At 46.7% G+C, this 15,574-nt stretch overlaps 1 pseudogene; it reads left to right on the forward strand.

Moving 5' to 3' along the window:
* Nucleotides 1–14,208: 14,208 nt before the first annotated feature.
* LOC123392489 lies at nt 14,209–14,789 on the forward strand (annotated as a pseudogene).
* The last annotated feature ends 785 nt before the right edge of the window (nt 14,790–15,574 follow it).

Genomic DNA, 15,574 nt, shown 5'->3' on the forward strand with positions numbered 1-15,574 from the left:
GTGTTGGCTTTTATTTGGATTTTTTTTTCAACTTTTTTTTTTTTTTTATTAAACTCCTTCATTGGCATTATTATTTGATCATAAAAGAGGGGGAATATGTCTACTTGTTCAGTTTTTCAGATCTTTTTTCCTACATATAAACAAGACTGTTTAAGGAAGACTTTTTCCCCCTACCATCTGATAACTGAGTAAAGAAAATGAATTTGCACAGATTTCTCCCTGCGTAATCTCTTACAGTAATTCTTAGCAAAGTTTGGGGATGACTTTTAATCTTTTACATCATGCACTCGTACCTGTCACTCATGAAAATAAATGAAACCATGATTTTTCCCCACAGTGTTATCATGTAGTTTAATCTTCATGTGTGTACCCCTTAAAACACAGCACACCTTTGGATTTTGTATTACCTGTATGTTTTATAATGGATCATGCAAAATGTCTCAGGAGAATAAAATGAGGATTTGTAAATATGTTCATCCTTCAGGGCAGAGCAATGAGTTGGGAGGAGGGTGGCATTTTTGGTCGAATAATGGAATATTTTCATTTATTTTACGTCATTCTGTCTGCTGCCTAATTGCTCAGCATAGCGAAAACTGGAAAAGAGGAAAAAACAACACAAAAACAAAACCCCGGCAGCAGCCTCTTTTCTCTGGAAAGTGACATCAGAAGTTGATGGCCTGGAATTTTTGTCCTCGGACAACCAAACCACAAATAGTGGGATTAATCATTACGAGAAGACAGTTGAGGCCAAGTTTTGACCATTCTTTACCATGTTTTATCCGCTTAAAGAATTAGCCAAGATGCTGTGGGGGTGGGGGGAACAGGCTTTTTATGACCCTTTTGCTGTTATCTTTTAATTTACAAACCATTTTGGTAAATCTCTTAATGTAAGTGGCTCTTTGATTTTGGAATTTTGTGTTTGAGGTATTCTGTCATCTATTTCTTGAAATACTATTGTTTAGTTGCTCTATGGAAAATGTGAGGAAGCTTAAGTTTATATTTGTTAATTCTTGCCATCCTCTAGTCAAATATGTCTTTACATTGTTTACAAAATACTGAAGTGTTCCACCATATAATTTTTTCCTGTACTACGTGGCTAGGATTCTAGAGAATTAATTATAAAATATTTTCAATATATCCACCATTGCATTTCTCATTTTTTAAAATGACCCTTTTGCCATATAGAGTCTTAGGTTGAGAGTTGACAATGCCTCTGTCACCCATAGTTCTGTTTTCTTCAGTGATTGGCATGTGGGGGGCCAGGTGCTAGATCAATTTTATTGGTTCTCCTGTTTTTGTTTTTGTTTTTGTTTTTTGCAATCAAAACATCAACACAGAGATGGAATACTGGATGGACCCTAAATCAAGATTCATAAGGGCTTTTAGAAATTTTGGTTCAATTCCCATTTTTCCCATGCTCTTGTGTTATAGTAGCCAGCCTAATAAGACTGCTACAAAATATTCAACCAATATTAAGCAATTTCAGGTTATCAGTACTTCCTGACAAAGTCTGTTCTGGTGATTTCCCTGGCCATGAGGCTTGAGTACAACATGTCCCATTAGTTGACCTTCCATGTCCATTTTGTTCTAATTTGGTCTTCTAAGCCAGGGGCTGGCAAACTTCAGTCCCATGAACTAGGAATGGTCTTTACATTTTTAAGGGTTTGTTTTCAAGAAAGGATTCCACGATGTGAAGATGATTGAAATTTTAGTGTCTATAACTTTATTGAAACACAACCATGCTCATTTATTTACATATTGCCTATAGTTACTTTTGTGCTACAGAGGCTTGCTGTCAAATAGGAGCTGAGACTGAGGCCTACAGAGCCCAAGTAATTATTATCTAGCCCTTTCCAGAGAAAGTTGGCCACCACTGTTCTAAACTGTGACTAGCCCATCCCATATTAAAGTATATGATGCTTTCTGTTGTTTTTTGGCATCTTGGCCTCTTGACTTTGGGTCTTAGCTTCAGTGTGGTTTACTTGTGACCATCACAGGTTCTTTCCAGAGGAGTGGTATTAAGCAGTGTGTGCCTTATATGCTCTCCTAACATATGTGATGCCCTAGGGTACCAACCTTGGAATGACTCATTCTGTTGAGCTGTTCCTTGCTCTTACAGTCAGATAATGCCATTCAGCACTAAACACTCAGAAGCACCTGATATGGTGCTGAATTGGTCAGAACAAAGCAATCAGATGAATACATCTGGGAATCTTTGGGCCCTAGGGTAAGAGTTGAGACAGTTGAAGGAAGCAACTTAACCATGGCTGGAAAAAGAGTGGGTAGAACCCTAGAGGGGGAGTAAAGCTGCTGGACCTGTCTGGGTGGCAGACGAGTTTCCAGAGTTTCCAGCGCAGTGTACAGAGTTTGGGAATGGGAGACAGGGAGAGAAGTCCTGGGCTTGCTCGGGACGAGCTCCAGCACCGTAGCAGTGCCTGGGGAAGCACAGGGACGGTGGTGGAGACAAATTGGCTGTAAAAGGCTTCTCTCCGGATGTTCAGTAGGGATGGCAGTCGTTCCCCAGGGAGGGTATTTAGTGGAGAGGAGTCTGGGATGACTGAAGAAACAGTGGTGACAAGTTCGCTTCATGTGCCTGGTGCTGCTGATAGCAGAATGAATGGAGACCAGGACTCTGCCATTGAGTTTTAAATTCTTTGACAGAACATTTAACTAGGTACGGCAGAATTTGCTCGGAGCATAGATGAGAAAGATAGCCATCGCAGACTTATGGCTCATGTTGCACTTAAACTTTGTTTTCCATTCTTCGTAACCTGGGCCCTCATCCTTTCCCAGCCGGTTTGCCATGAGTTATTGATGTTGAAGGCACGTAATCCTCTCCAGGCAGTGAGGTGGTCTTCAGAGCTCCTGGGAAAGCTGTTCTCAACTCTGGCTGCCTCTCAAGCAACGTCGTGTTCCCCCCACCCCAGGTTTTGGACAACTACATTTGCTGTGACGGGAACGTTGGGAGGCTTTATCCTGTGAGCCAACTCTCCAGATGGGCCTTCTACATGGAAGCCTGTGGAACTGACAACTTCGATCTCTTTAACAAAGTCCCCAGTTGTCTCAAAACTGCTCCTAGGGGCGCCTGGGTGGCTCTGTGGGTTAAGCCTCTGCCTTTGGCTCAGGTCATAAATCCTGAGCCCTGCATCAGGCTCTCTGTTCAGCAGGGAACCTGCTTCCGCCTCTCTGCCTGCCTCTGCCTACTTGTAATCTCTCTCTCTGTCAAATAAATAAAATCCTTAAAAAAAAAAAAAATGCTCCTAAAAGTTTGGCTGTAAATTGTAGAAGCCAATCTGGGTTTTAATTTCCCTGCAATAGTGGATTAGAAGGATACTTGGTAAATTACTCAAAAGTGATGGACAAAAACTGGATGGAATGATTGGGGCTGGAGGTGCTATGCCTTAGAACAGCTCAACTGGAGGTCTTGAACAATGTTAGGAACCCTGGAGTGGTTTTTGCAACTTTTAGGAGGTCTTCAGGTAGGGAGGGTTCAAACTTATTTTTGGTCAATTAGGCCTGCCTGTGCTGGTTTGAGAGCTGTTTTGCTAATTTTTATTTTGTCTCCAGTTCTAAGAAAACTAAAGGAAAGTTCAATATTTTCATGTCTTTAACTTTGGTGTTAAAATTTTTAGACCATGTTTGCATTTTTGCAAAGAGCATTAACTTTTCACCTGCAAATAATTTCACATGTATTACAGAAAAGTCCCAGGGACAGTACAAAGTGCTCCCATTCACCCCCACCCCACCCCTGAACCTTTTTCAGTGTGCGGGAGTCCTAGTAAACGTCTTTGTAGTAAAGGGACCTAATCCAGGGTAACAAGCCACTTTTATACCTTCCTCAGTCCTTAATTGGTCTTCATGATCTTAACATTTTGTTTTAACATCACGGGACTGTTGCCTTCTAGAATGGCCCTCAATTTATGTTTAGTTGTTTCCCCATGACTAGATTCCAGTTCTGTGGTTTTGGAAAAACAAAACAAAACAACAACAAATGCTGTGCTTTTTTTCACTGCATCCCATGAAGGGGGCACAGAGTGTCCGCTTGTTCCACTTTGGTTCACTCTGGTTGTTCAAGGAAGGTGATGTCTGCCCAGCTTCTCGACTGAACAGTTACTCGTTCCTTTGTATTTAGTAAGTGTTTTATGATAAGGTATTCTGAGGCAGAATATCCTATTTCTTCTGAATATTTGGCCCATTCATTTTAGTATCCATTGATGTTTCTTGCCAAGTGATTTTCAGATTTCTACGTTTATTAGTTAGCAGTCTCCTGGATCCTGGCGTTCTCTTTTCCCCCATTCAGAATCTGCGTGAGTATGGGCTCGGATCGCTGTCTTACCCAGGGGTATTCGATCCGTTACTGTAGCAGGGTTGATGGGCACACTGTCCTAGCTTCTGTCATTGTGTGCCTTCTAAGGGCTGCCTTCTGTGCTTGGCCTGCTCTTATCACTCTTTCGAGTCCCTCCTTACTTTGTGGCACAACACTGTGTCCTCCTGTCCACAGGCTCTTGTCCTCCCTGTGCCACAGCCCTGGAATTTCGCTGTTTCTTCAAAGAGACCAAGTTCCTTCAGAGGAAATTGTATTTAGAAACCGCCACTGGGTGCTAGGTGTGCTCTTTGCTACTTGAGTCTCAACGTAGGAATTAAGCACACATGCGTGCACACACAGTTGCGTCTGTTTCCGTATCTGCATATAAATATTGATAAGTTCAGGCTGGTACTTTTCATGCTAGTCCAGCACCACAAGGCCCAGTCTAGCTTCTCACTGCCCAAGTTCTAACTCTCCTTGGTCAGTGAGCAGCTGGGCTCTCGTCGTGCTCAGCCCGTAACCCATTCCCTTAGGCGTTCGGGCTCCTTTCTTGGTTGAGTGCCAAGCCGTTGGCTGTGTAGCCACTTCTTTCCACAGATGGAACATGAATATTTTAAATGTTATTTTTCACTGGACTTAAATGGAGGTGATAGCGTATTTAGAGAAGTTCTGAATTCAGCACTCCAGTAATAGCGCCTGTCTGCACTGAAGAAGGCCTTATTCATTCCCATTATTGGGCCACCAGATCAATCGCTAAATGCCCTGGGATGTCTTAGCACGTTAGCACATGGAGTTCAAATGCGTGAGTTTTTCCAGTGTCTTCTCCTTGGGACCAGTGTGCGTTTTAGGTGCTGGCAATGGTCAGGGAGGTGGTAGGAGGGGTGGGCTGGGGTAGAGGTGTACAGCCCCCATGCTGGGCTCTCAGTGGTCTCCAGTCTCCCCACCCCCAAGAATTAGTCACATCTCTGTCTTGTCAGAGATGCTTCGCTGATCCATATATTCAGCAAATACACATCCAAAACTAGACAAGGCACCTCTTCTGGAAACCCATGCCTCTCACCTCTGTATCCCCAGAACCTGGTGAAGGGCTAGTGCAGAGGAGATGCCCAGTCAATATTGGATACACATGGGCCATGAACACCTCATTGGGATGTCTGTCCTCTCTCCTGGGGCTCTGGGCTCTCCTGTGCCTTCAGCTACCCCTTCTGTTCTAAAAGCTAAAAAGTTGAGGGACAGTGAACAATATCCTGAAGGCTGCTCTGTTTTGGTGTCCTCACCCTAGGGACTCTTGCAGCAGATTCTAGAAGACCTGATGCAATCCATGAGCTGGTTGTAGACACAGCAGCGTTGGTGACATGTTCCAGATGGGGCTCCATCTGAGACTCAGGTGGAGAGCGGACCAACAGCTGCTCTCCTGAGAATCCCAGGCCAAGGCCAGGTCAGAGAGACGTGGGGGTCAAGACCTGGACTAATCCGGCCTGGATTTCTGCTTTCACACCCCACACCGGCTGTGTGACTTCAACCATGACTCTCTCCGTCTGTGTCTGATTTCCTCAACCAGCACATGGAATCTTCCTCGAGTGAGATACTGGATGGGAGGGCACCCTACCAAGGCCAGGCCTGTGCTCTGAGGCGGGTGCCGACTGCCCACCTGCAGTCTGGAAGAAGCTCTCCACCTTTCTCCAATGATTTGAAGGTTGCCACGAGAGGACTGAGTGTTGGCTGAGTTGTTTCCAATAGCGCTGAGTGTCTGATACGGCGCCTTTGTCCTCCCTGCTTTAGTGTTCTCACTGTATTTGCACAAGGCCGGTGGGCTTCCCACTCAGCTGGGCAGCATGGCTCAAACATTGGGCATTTCAGGCATGGAAAGATTGAATTTCCATGAACTGTTTCTGAGTGACACTGAATTTTCTCCTATCAGGTTTCAGGCCAAGCAACTAGCAGGTACATCTCATCTCCAGATAAAATTTGGCAGAGAATGCAGCCAACCTGCCTGACAAAACTGTTCCTCTCACCCATCCCTAGGGACTCTCTCCTCCATATTTTCTTTCCATTTCCTCTACCAGTCTTTCCAGCCTGCCAGCAGCACAGGAACTCGGATTTGGAAGGGGTCTGTGGGTGCCCTCCAGGGATCAAGCGCAGTGCCTCATTCATGCCTGACCTCTAACCTCCACTTGAATACTTCAAGTGATGTGACCTTGCTGCAGGCTCAGACTCTTTAAATTTTAGACACTCTAGTGGTTGTCAAACCCCTCTGCTTCCCAGCATAGGTCAGACTCAGGCTCTAGTCACTTCTGTGGGGTCGCTCTGTCAACCTTTCAAGCATGATCATCTCTCCCAGACCACCTCTCACCCTCTAGTCAAGTCTTGTAGATGTTGAAAAAAAATCCTTCACCTAATGTATTATGGCAAGTCCCTTCTCCACACTGATAAGGGAAATACTTCAGGGAGGGGCAGTATGAACTGTAGGAGGAGTTCTCACCTCCCTTGTTCTGTGCCTGATACCTCTATTAATGCACCCTGAATTTGAGATTGATAGGTTTAACAGCCACATCACACCATAGCAGCTATGCTGATATACCAGAGTTTTCAAGGTTTTCTTTACATTTAGAGTCCACATCTGATCTGTGTTACAGAAGTAAAAGCAGCCCACCACAAACTCACATGTATTTCCTAGCTCCTGAACAAATGCTGTTTTTACAAAGTCCTATTCTGGCCCGAAAGGAAAGAGTTAACAAAACCAGGTGCATTGCCCTGTGCTAAGTGCTTTATTTGTACTACTTGCCATTTTACAGATGGGCCAACTGAGGTCAGCCAGGCCAATGTGGCAGAGCCAAGAGGCATACTGATGTCAATTAGCTCCCAAATCACCCAAGGTAACACTGCCTCACATTCATCTCTTCTTTGTGTCCAAGACTTAGGTCTGTTCCTCCTGTGATGTTGCTTTATTTTGTTTTGTTTTGATTCCTCCTAGCTGTTCAAACAGCTCTTTGCTCCTCTGGTGACCTGCCTGGCTTCGCTGGACTAGCAGTTCTTCACGGGTAACTTGTGGGCCAATCACAGGGGGCATCTGTGAGGTTGGCAGTACTTCTAGAATAACCCTACGACTCTGCTTGCTGCTTGCACTGCCACTCTCAGAGGCACATAGTGGAGCTTGCCAGAGGCTCTGTGACCTGCGATAGTACCACAGATCGAAGGAGCAGAAGCGGCCATCCAACAGGCCTCCACTGAGCCAGACAACAAGGTTTGCAAAAATCAAACACAACACCATTCTTCTCACTCATGGTTTAAAAATAATTATTTTTCATGAAGACTTTCTTAAAATTTTGACATGTGGGTTTCTCTTAAGGAAATTAATATTTTTTAGATTTCTCAACTTCAATTTCTGATCAAGTACATACTGATAGATAGAACACACATGAACAAAAAGTCCTAGGCTTCTCAACAATTTTTAAGAAGGAAAAGAGGTCCTAAGAGCAGGAAGTTTGAGGACTGTTCTAGGTGGTGGTTTTTCCACTTTTCACCAGTTAAGTGACCCAGAAACCGCTGGGAAGGTGCCTGGGGCACCGGCGAAGTGTTGTCTCTTGTCTGCTGGAGACATGGTTGGGCTATCAGATTTCTGGAACTTTCTGAGACCCCTCTGCCCTACTGCCCTTCATTCCTAATTTCAGGAAAACAAACATGAGACTCTTCTGCTTGACTTCCCACACCTTTTTCAGTCCAGCTTGCTCCAGTTTATACCTTCACCTTGTCTCCTTCCTTCTCTACCACAATACAGCCAGACCTCAGCCCCCATGCCTTCCCACACTTCTACATGTTTACATATGCTGGGCTCTCTCTCTGCTTAGAAGGGTTCCTCCCTCCTTGTGGGAACTCCTGTCCAACCTGCAAAACCCACTTCACTTTACATGCTCTACGAAGGCTTTCCTGCCCAGGAACCAGCAGAGGATTGCCTCCTTGTTCTACTTTCTGAGCATGTAGCATACAAAAGGTGCCTCTCTGAGCATAATTATTACTTATTTGAACATTTTGCTTTTTGGACACTGTGTCAAAGCCAAAAAACCCAAACTTGCCATACCAATCAGTGGCTGTAGGAGCTCAGCCTCCAACACCAACAAGGGAACTGTTAGAAATCGTGCATTGAAGGCTTGGCTATGGGGCTGGGGTGGGAGGCGGGAGGGTCCGACATCGTAAAGGAAAAGTAGAATGAAAAGCCCAGGTAAGGGATGGGAGAATGCCAGGACCTGACAGAGAACAGGCTGGAAAGGTGACCACCCTCCACTCTGCCCTCACATGCCCCCTTGTGGTGAGGGAGAACCATCCTGTGTTTCAGGTCGGAGGGCGAAGTGGGGCTTGCCAGGCAGGTGAGGAGGAACCGGCACCTCTGGGTCATGGAAAAGTCGAAACGAGCTGTGGGGAACCCATCCAGAGAGAGGAGGGGAAGATGCCAGGCTAGAAAAGCCAGCCCTTCTGGACTTCTGGTGCCCACGCCATGCAGGGGAACAGAGGGAAGGGAACCAGACCTACTGGCAGGACCGTGGGCACAAGCCTTATCGCACTGATTCATTGAGTCCCCATGGAGAGCTGCCGGGCAGATGAGGAAGTCAGTCTCCAAAGGAGCCATCTGCCAAGTTCCCATTAGAACATAGCTGAGGTCCTTGCTCAGTGGGGAACATGCTTCTCCCTCTGCCTGACGCTCCCCCTGCTCGAGCTCTCCCTCTCTCTCTTTGTCAAATAAATAAAATCTTTTTTAAAAAAGAAGAAAAATCAGGCTGTTCACCTTCAGAACCCAACCAAACAAACAGCTGGCCCCTCCAAGGGGCTATGAATCATCCGAAACTCCCTGCTCCTTGTGTCTGTCCCTGACCTGGTCCAAGAGCCACCTTCCAACTGGAAGTGGAATGACCCTCACATGACCATGTGGCTTCTCCAAGAAGATGCCCCTACGGCCCCCAGGTCGAGGTAGAGAAGTGCCTGAAAGAAGTGAACAGACAACATTTCCAAAGGGCCATTCTTTTCCTATGGCCTGGAATGCTTTTACAACCTTTTAGTGTCCCTTTCTTTTCTTTCTTTCTTTTTTTTTTTTTTTTAATATTTTATTTATTTATTTGACAGAGAGAGAGAGAGAGATCACAAGTAGGCAGAGAGGCAGGCAGAGAGAAAGGGGGAAGCAGGCTCTCCGCTGAGCAGAGAGCCCGATGCGGGGCTCGATCCCAAGACCCTGAGATCATGACCTGAGCCGAAGGGAGAGGCTCAACCCACTGAGCCACCCAGGTGCCCCTTGGTGTCCCTTTCTTTACAACTTCACAAAACTAATCATCTCAAGTTATACAATGCAATTCTGAGCAACGTTGGGCTTGCACAAACCCCAGGAATTGACTGAGGCCTCATAAATTATCCACTGTGGGCTTGGACCATATACACATACACCGATAGCTGTCTGTCCACCTGTTCTCGGGGCCTACAGAAGAGGCCTGGCCTCCAGACCTTAGCTCATACTGCTCTAGGGTCTTCCTTGCACTTCTTCCCTTGCTTTCCCATTCAGCCTTCTAGATTCAGCCCAGATATCCCCTCCCCCACAAGCCTCACCAGATCTCCTGCACTAGCCCAGGAATTTCTCATGATGCCCACACTGGCTGGAGAGTCTCCCACACCCTCCACCCTGGACAAAGAGTTTCCCATGATGCCCTCAGACTGCCGTAGGAGCTTCCCATGATCCCCCATGGGAATGGAGAGCCTCCTGGGGACTGTCCTGTCACACTTGCCACTGATACAAGCTTTGCCTTTGTCTGATTTTTTTTTCCCATCACTATACCCTGTGCTCCTTCAGAGAAGGTCTGTATCTTATTCTAAGTACTCTTAGTGCCTGACATCCAATAGGTGCTCAATACATTGTGGTTGAATAAATGAACCAATGTTAAGGAGTTTCATAACGGCTCAGTTAAGGATCACACCCATGAAGGCTTCTCTGATGCTTCTCTCCCCCAAGAAAAAAACCAACCAAATAACCAACCAACCAGGGAATTGTCTTATTTTCAAGGTTCCCGCAGCAGAGGGATGTGGGTTCTGATAGCAGTTCTGATATTCACTGAACTGTGAAACTTTGGGCAAGTCATCTTTCTTCTGTAAGCCTTAGTTTCCTCATCTAAAAAATGGGAATCTTTATACTTGCTCTTCAACAGTCTGATGAGCCAGACATTACCACGTACCACAGCAGCTAGTGTCGGACATCAGGCTAGAGCTTACTGAAAGCATACCCATGTATACAGAGACCACAGTGTCGCCGTATACTGTTGTGTTTCCTTGGAGTGGAGCTCCTCATGATTCTGTCCCTGCTCCAGGGCTGGCCAGAGCTTATTGATGGTTTTGGTGACCTTTCTGTGTTCCCACAGATCTGTTGCATTGTTGATATTCATGGAGCCTCTAAGACAAAGCCCAGCACAAGGCCTCCCATGGACCAGCAGAGAGAATGATTAATAACAGCCAACTACGAGATGCCCAAGGAAACTCGGGACTTAGAATGAGGAAGGGGCTCTTTCCCCAGGGTGATCCAGAGGCTATGAAGGTAGAAGTCATTGCTCTATGGCCCAGGTCTGGGATGAACAGAGAGGGGCGTGTGGGTGCTGGAAGAGAGGAGCCTTCAGGCAGGAAGAGGCCCCTACCCCTGCAAGAACCGACCCTTGATTGGCTGCCACTTCACAGCTGTAGTTGATAGGAACCTAGCCTCATAGATTCCTACCCTTCCCGGCCTGTGACATAGCTACAGCCACCTTCTTGGGGCTTGCCACACATTGCTGGGTGTTGACCCCCGCTGGTCCTTCTGCGAGGGCTGTCCTGGGCTGGATCTTCCCATGGCAGACCTCTAGTGGGTTGACTGGTGTCTCCATATTCATGGATTGATTCACTCCTTCCTTCATTGATGCACATGCATTTGTTGAGCACCAAGAGACTGAATGCTAGACTGCAGATGGGGACAAAGGGCCCGAACCCTGCCCTGAGGAGTTGTGGGACAGAGTTCTGACAGCCATGACAAGTATGACAGCAGGTGCACAATCAGCACAAAGATGGGGCTTCCAGGTAGCTGGCAAGAAACCAAGGAAGGCTTCGTGGAGCAGGGGATGTGTGAGCTGGGTTACGAAGATTTGGTGGTTCACAAAGCAGGAGACATGGGAGGAAAAGACACTCCAGGCTGAGAAAACTGCTTTTGCAAAGACACAGGTACAAGAAAGGACCGGGCACGTTTGGGCATGGTGAGCCGATTAGCATGGCTCCTGTGTCGGTCTAGGAGATGGGAGGTTAATTCACGGCAAGGCCAAAGTTAGGCATTTACGTGCCGTCGTGGAGGTTCATGCTTGACTTCAAGGACGGTGGATGCCAAATGGGTTCCATGGACAGGTCCTCAAGCCTACTTGTCAAATCCACACATATTTACTGAGCACCTACTGGGTGCCAGGCCCAGGAGCGAGCTAAGCAGATCCACACTTTAGGCTTGAAAAAGCTACACTTTGGGTGCCTGAGTGGCTCAGTGGGTTAAGCCTCTGCCTTTGGCTCAGGTCATGATCTCAGAGTCCTGGGATCGAGCCCCGCATCAGGCTCTCTGCTCAGCAGGAAACCTGCTTCCCTCCTCTCTCTCTGACTGCCTCTCTGCCTATTTATCTGCCTGCCTATCTCTGTCTGTCAAATAAATAAATGAAATCTTTAAAAAAAAAAAAAAGCTACACTTTTAGGCAGCTCTTTCTGCCCACGCATGCTTTAATAAAACCAACTTTTTGCACAGAAAGAAAGAAAGAAGAGAAAAGAAAATAAAGGAAAGAAAAAAGAGAAGAAAAAAAAAGAAAATCTACACTTAATAAAGCCACACTTTATTGTTTTACATTTGGGGCTCCTGCATGCAATTCTATTAGGGAAAAAAAAGATTTATTGACTAAAAAGAAACACAAACACTAAAGAGTCTATAGCTGGGGCTCCTGGGTGACTCAGTGGGTTAAAGCCTCTGCCTTTGGCTCAGGTCATGATCCCAGGGTCCTGGGATGGAGCCCTGTATTGGGCTCTCTGCTCTGCAGGTAGCCTGCTTCCCCCCTCCCCCACACCACCGCCTGCCTCTGCCTACTTGTGATCTCTGTCTGTCAAATATATAAATAAAATCTTTAAAAAAAAAAAAAGTCTGCAGCCTATTGCTTCATTGAGGAGCCATGGCGGGTTTTGTTTTTTCTCGGTGGGTGGTGGTAGGCGGGTGTGTAGTTTCTTTATTTTGTTTTCAGCAGGGGAGATAGATATGGTCAGATCTATTTTCAAAAAGATAAAGATAATTCTGTGGTTTCTCAGCCCTTGCCTGCAGCCACAGGAGAGGAAGCATGAAGCCCACTCTCTGAAGGGCTGTTTCTCTGGGCCCCGAGCTCTAGGCTGCTTCTCTCTACCCTACTGGGTGCTCCCAAGGATAAGCCTTCTTATCCTTTGGTTCCAGGAGCCAAAAAGAAATGTTCATTCCTTCTGGGAAGAAACGTGACCTCCTTTGAGGCCAGAAGCATGAAGCCAATGTAATCAAAATACTCACCCAACCTCTTCTCCTACCCAGGGTAAAAAAACCACTCTGAGGACAGCCTGGAGGAGTGGAAAGAGCCCAGTCTTTTAAATAATGCAGATGTGATGGGGCACCTGGATGGCTCAGTGGGTTAAGCCTCTGCCTTTGGCTCAGGTCATGATCTCAGGGTCCTGGGATGGAGCCCCGCATTGGGCTCTCTGATCAGCAGGGAGCCTGCTTCCCACCCCCCACCCCCCGCCTCTCTGTCTACTTGTGATCTCTCTCTGTCAAATAAATAAATAAAATCTTTAAAAATAAATAAATAAATAAAGCAGATGTGGGTTCAAATCCTGGTTTGGGCACTTACTAGTCATGTGATCCTTGGTCAAGTCACTTAGATTGTCTGAGCTTGAGTGTCCTCATCTGCAGTGATAATAATTATCACTCACTCACCTCCCTCGCCAGCTATTAAGACATATTACAAAGCCAGAGCCAAGGAAGCAGGCAGGCGACAAAGCAGAAAATGGCAGAAAACATGACATTGTGAAACAGATTTAACAATCCACGAGAGCTTGTTGTAGGAAAAAAGTGACATCAAGAACGGACGGACAAAGGATGGGTGTTGGGAAGCTGGCTTCTCTCCAGACAGAAATAAAGGTTCCTAATCATGTGTGTGTCTTCAGTTCTCTTTGGTTGACTAAAGACCTAAATGAGAAACATAAAACTATAGAGATAATAGAAGGGCTTTACGGACCTGGTTGAGCAGGAGGCACCATCCTGGGAGAGGACATCTACCACAATGGGGACCAAAAGGTTTGGCCCAAGAGCCCAAGAGCCAGGACATCTACTGAGGCTGTTGGTAAATCTGCACACATCTCTAGCAGAACAAACCAGCTCTACCTTCAACTGGTTTGTGCTGAAAAGGTTGTTCATGAGTTGCACTAACTGATGGCCTCTGTTCCTTTCCTAGATGCCCAAGAAGATGAAGCTTGCTGCCAGGAAGACAAAACAACTGTGCTTGTAGGATCTGCAGTGGGGGATGTGCGCGTCCCAGAGGTCCCCACACTAAAGGTGTATATGCCACACACATGAGCCACATCAAGGCCAGGAACAAGATTGCCACCTTCAACCAGTTCGCCCCGGACTCCCACAAGGGCTGTGCCACGCTCCTGTTCTCTGATCCTCGAAAGGGCCCAGAGGTGTACAGGCATTTCAGCAAGGCCCTGTGAACCCTACACAACCCCACCAGCCCCTGTGAGTGCTCCAAGGACCAGAAGTCCAAGTGCACCAGAGACCAAATGGCCCATTGTGGCTACAAAAACTAAGCTCAGATCCTGCTTTGTTATTAAAAAGATGTTGGATGCTGGGAAAAAAAATAAACTGATAAGAGGAATATAAACAGCTCTCTTTGCCAAATCTCCTGCAAGAATGAAGACCATTCTCAGCAATCAGACTGTCTACATTCCAGAAAATGTCAACATCACTCTGAAGGGATGCACGTTCCTGGGAAGCCTCCTGAAAAAGGGCTTCAGTCCTATCAATGTAGAAGTCATCGGAAAAAAGTCTCCTTGGAAAGAAAAGGAAGAGGCTCCTAGCTGACAAACGGTAGGAAAAAGAAAAGAACTGGCTACTGTTCACGCTATCTGCAGTCACGTACCGGACATGATCAAAGGCGTGTTCTACTGGGCTTCCCTTACCAGATGAGGTCTGGGAATGCTCACTTCTCCATCAACGCTGTTATTCAGGAAAATGGTTCTCCTGTTGAAATATGTCCACAGGGCTCAGATGAGGCCAGGTGTTGCTTGTTCAGCATCTCAAGCCCAGAAAGATGAGTTAGTTCTGGAAGGAAATTACATTGAACTTATATCAGAATCAGCTGCTTTGATTCAGCAAGACATAGCAGTTAGAAACAAGGATATCAGAAAAGTTTGGGATGGTATCTCTATTTCTGGGTTTTTTTAAAGAAAAAATTTTTAAAGATTTTGTTTATTTATTTGACAGAGAAAGACAGAGAGAGAGATCACAAGTAGTCAGAGAAGCTGGCAGGGAGAGGGAGGAAGCAGGCTGCCCACTGAGCAGAGAGCCCGATGTGGGGCTCGATCCCAGGACCCTGAGATCATGACCTGAGCCGAAACCAAGTCAGATGCTTAACTGACTGTGCCATCTAGGTGCCTCAACACCGCTGCATGTTCTAACAATTGAAAAGCACCTTTCCCTAGGGCGTGCCTGCGCTTCTCCCCCCAACCCAGTGGTGGGTCCTCCCTGCCAGCTGAGGGGGGATAGTACAGCTCCCAAGCCCCCATTCTAACCACCTGCTTTCTTGGACCACTCCCGGCACCAGCTGCAGCAGGTAAGGCTCTTGGCAAGAAAACAATGAAATGGGGTTTGGATGGAGGTGGGGGCAAGAGGTAGATCAGGGATCAATGACTGTGAGGGAACCGGGCTAGGGATGTCCCCTGCCATGCAGGCCTGACAAAACCTCGGCTTGTCCCCTGGGAGGCCTGGAGCAAGGCTCGCTGGGCAGAGCTGTCCCCCAGTCTGGCCTAAGTGATGGAGCCTTTACACCACCTCTCCTCCCATCCCTCTGCCTCGGGGAGGACATGACCTTGGGAACGACTACTCACTGAAGCTAGGCAGCAAGTCCTTCCACGCAGGGGGCACAGGGAGCCATCCCCATGTCAACCACAACCCAGGAATGCAGTTACACTTGAAAGCAGACCTTACTGATAATAATAATAGTTAACACT

Source organism: Mustela putorius, unplaced genomic scaffold (genome assembly GCF_011764305.1).
Source record: "Mustela putorius furo isolate JIRA1106 unplaced genomic scaffold, ASM1176430v1.1 tig00000580_pilon_pilon_pilon, whole genome shotgun sequence".
Classification (NCBI taxonomy): Eukaryota; Metazoa; Chordata; class Mammalia; order Carnivora; family Mustelidae; genus Mustela; species Mustela putorius.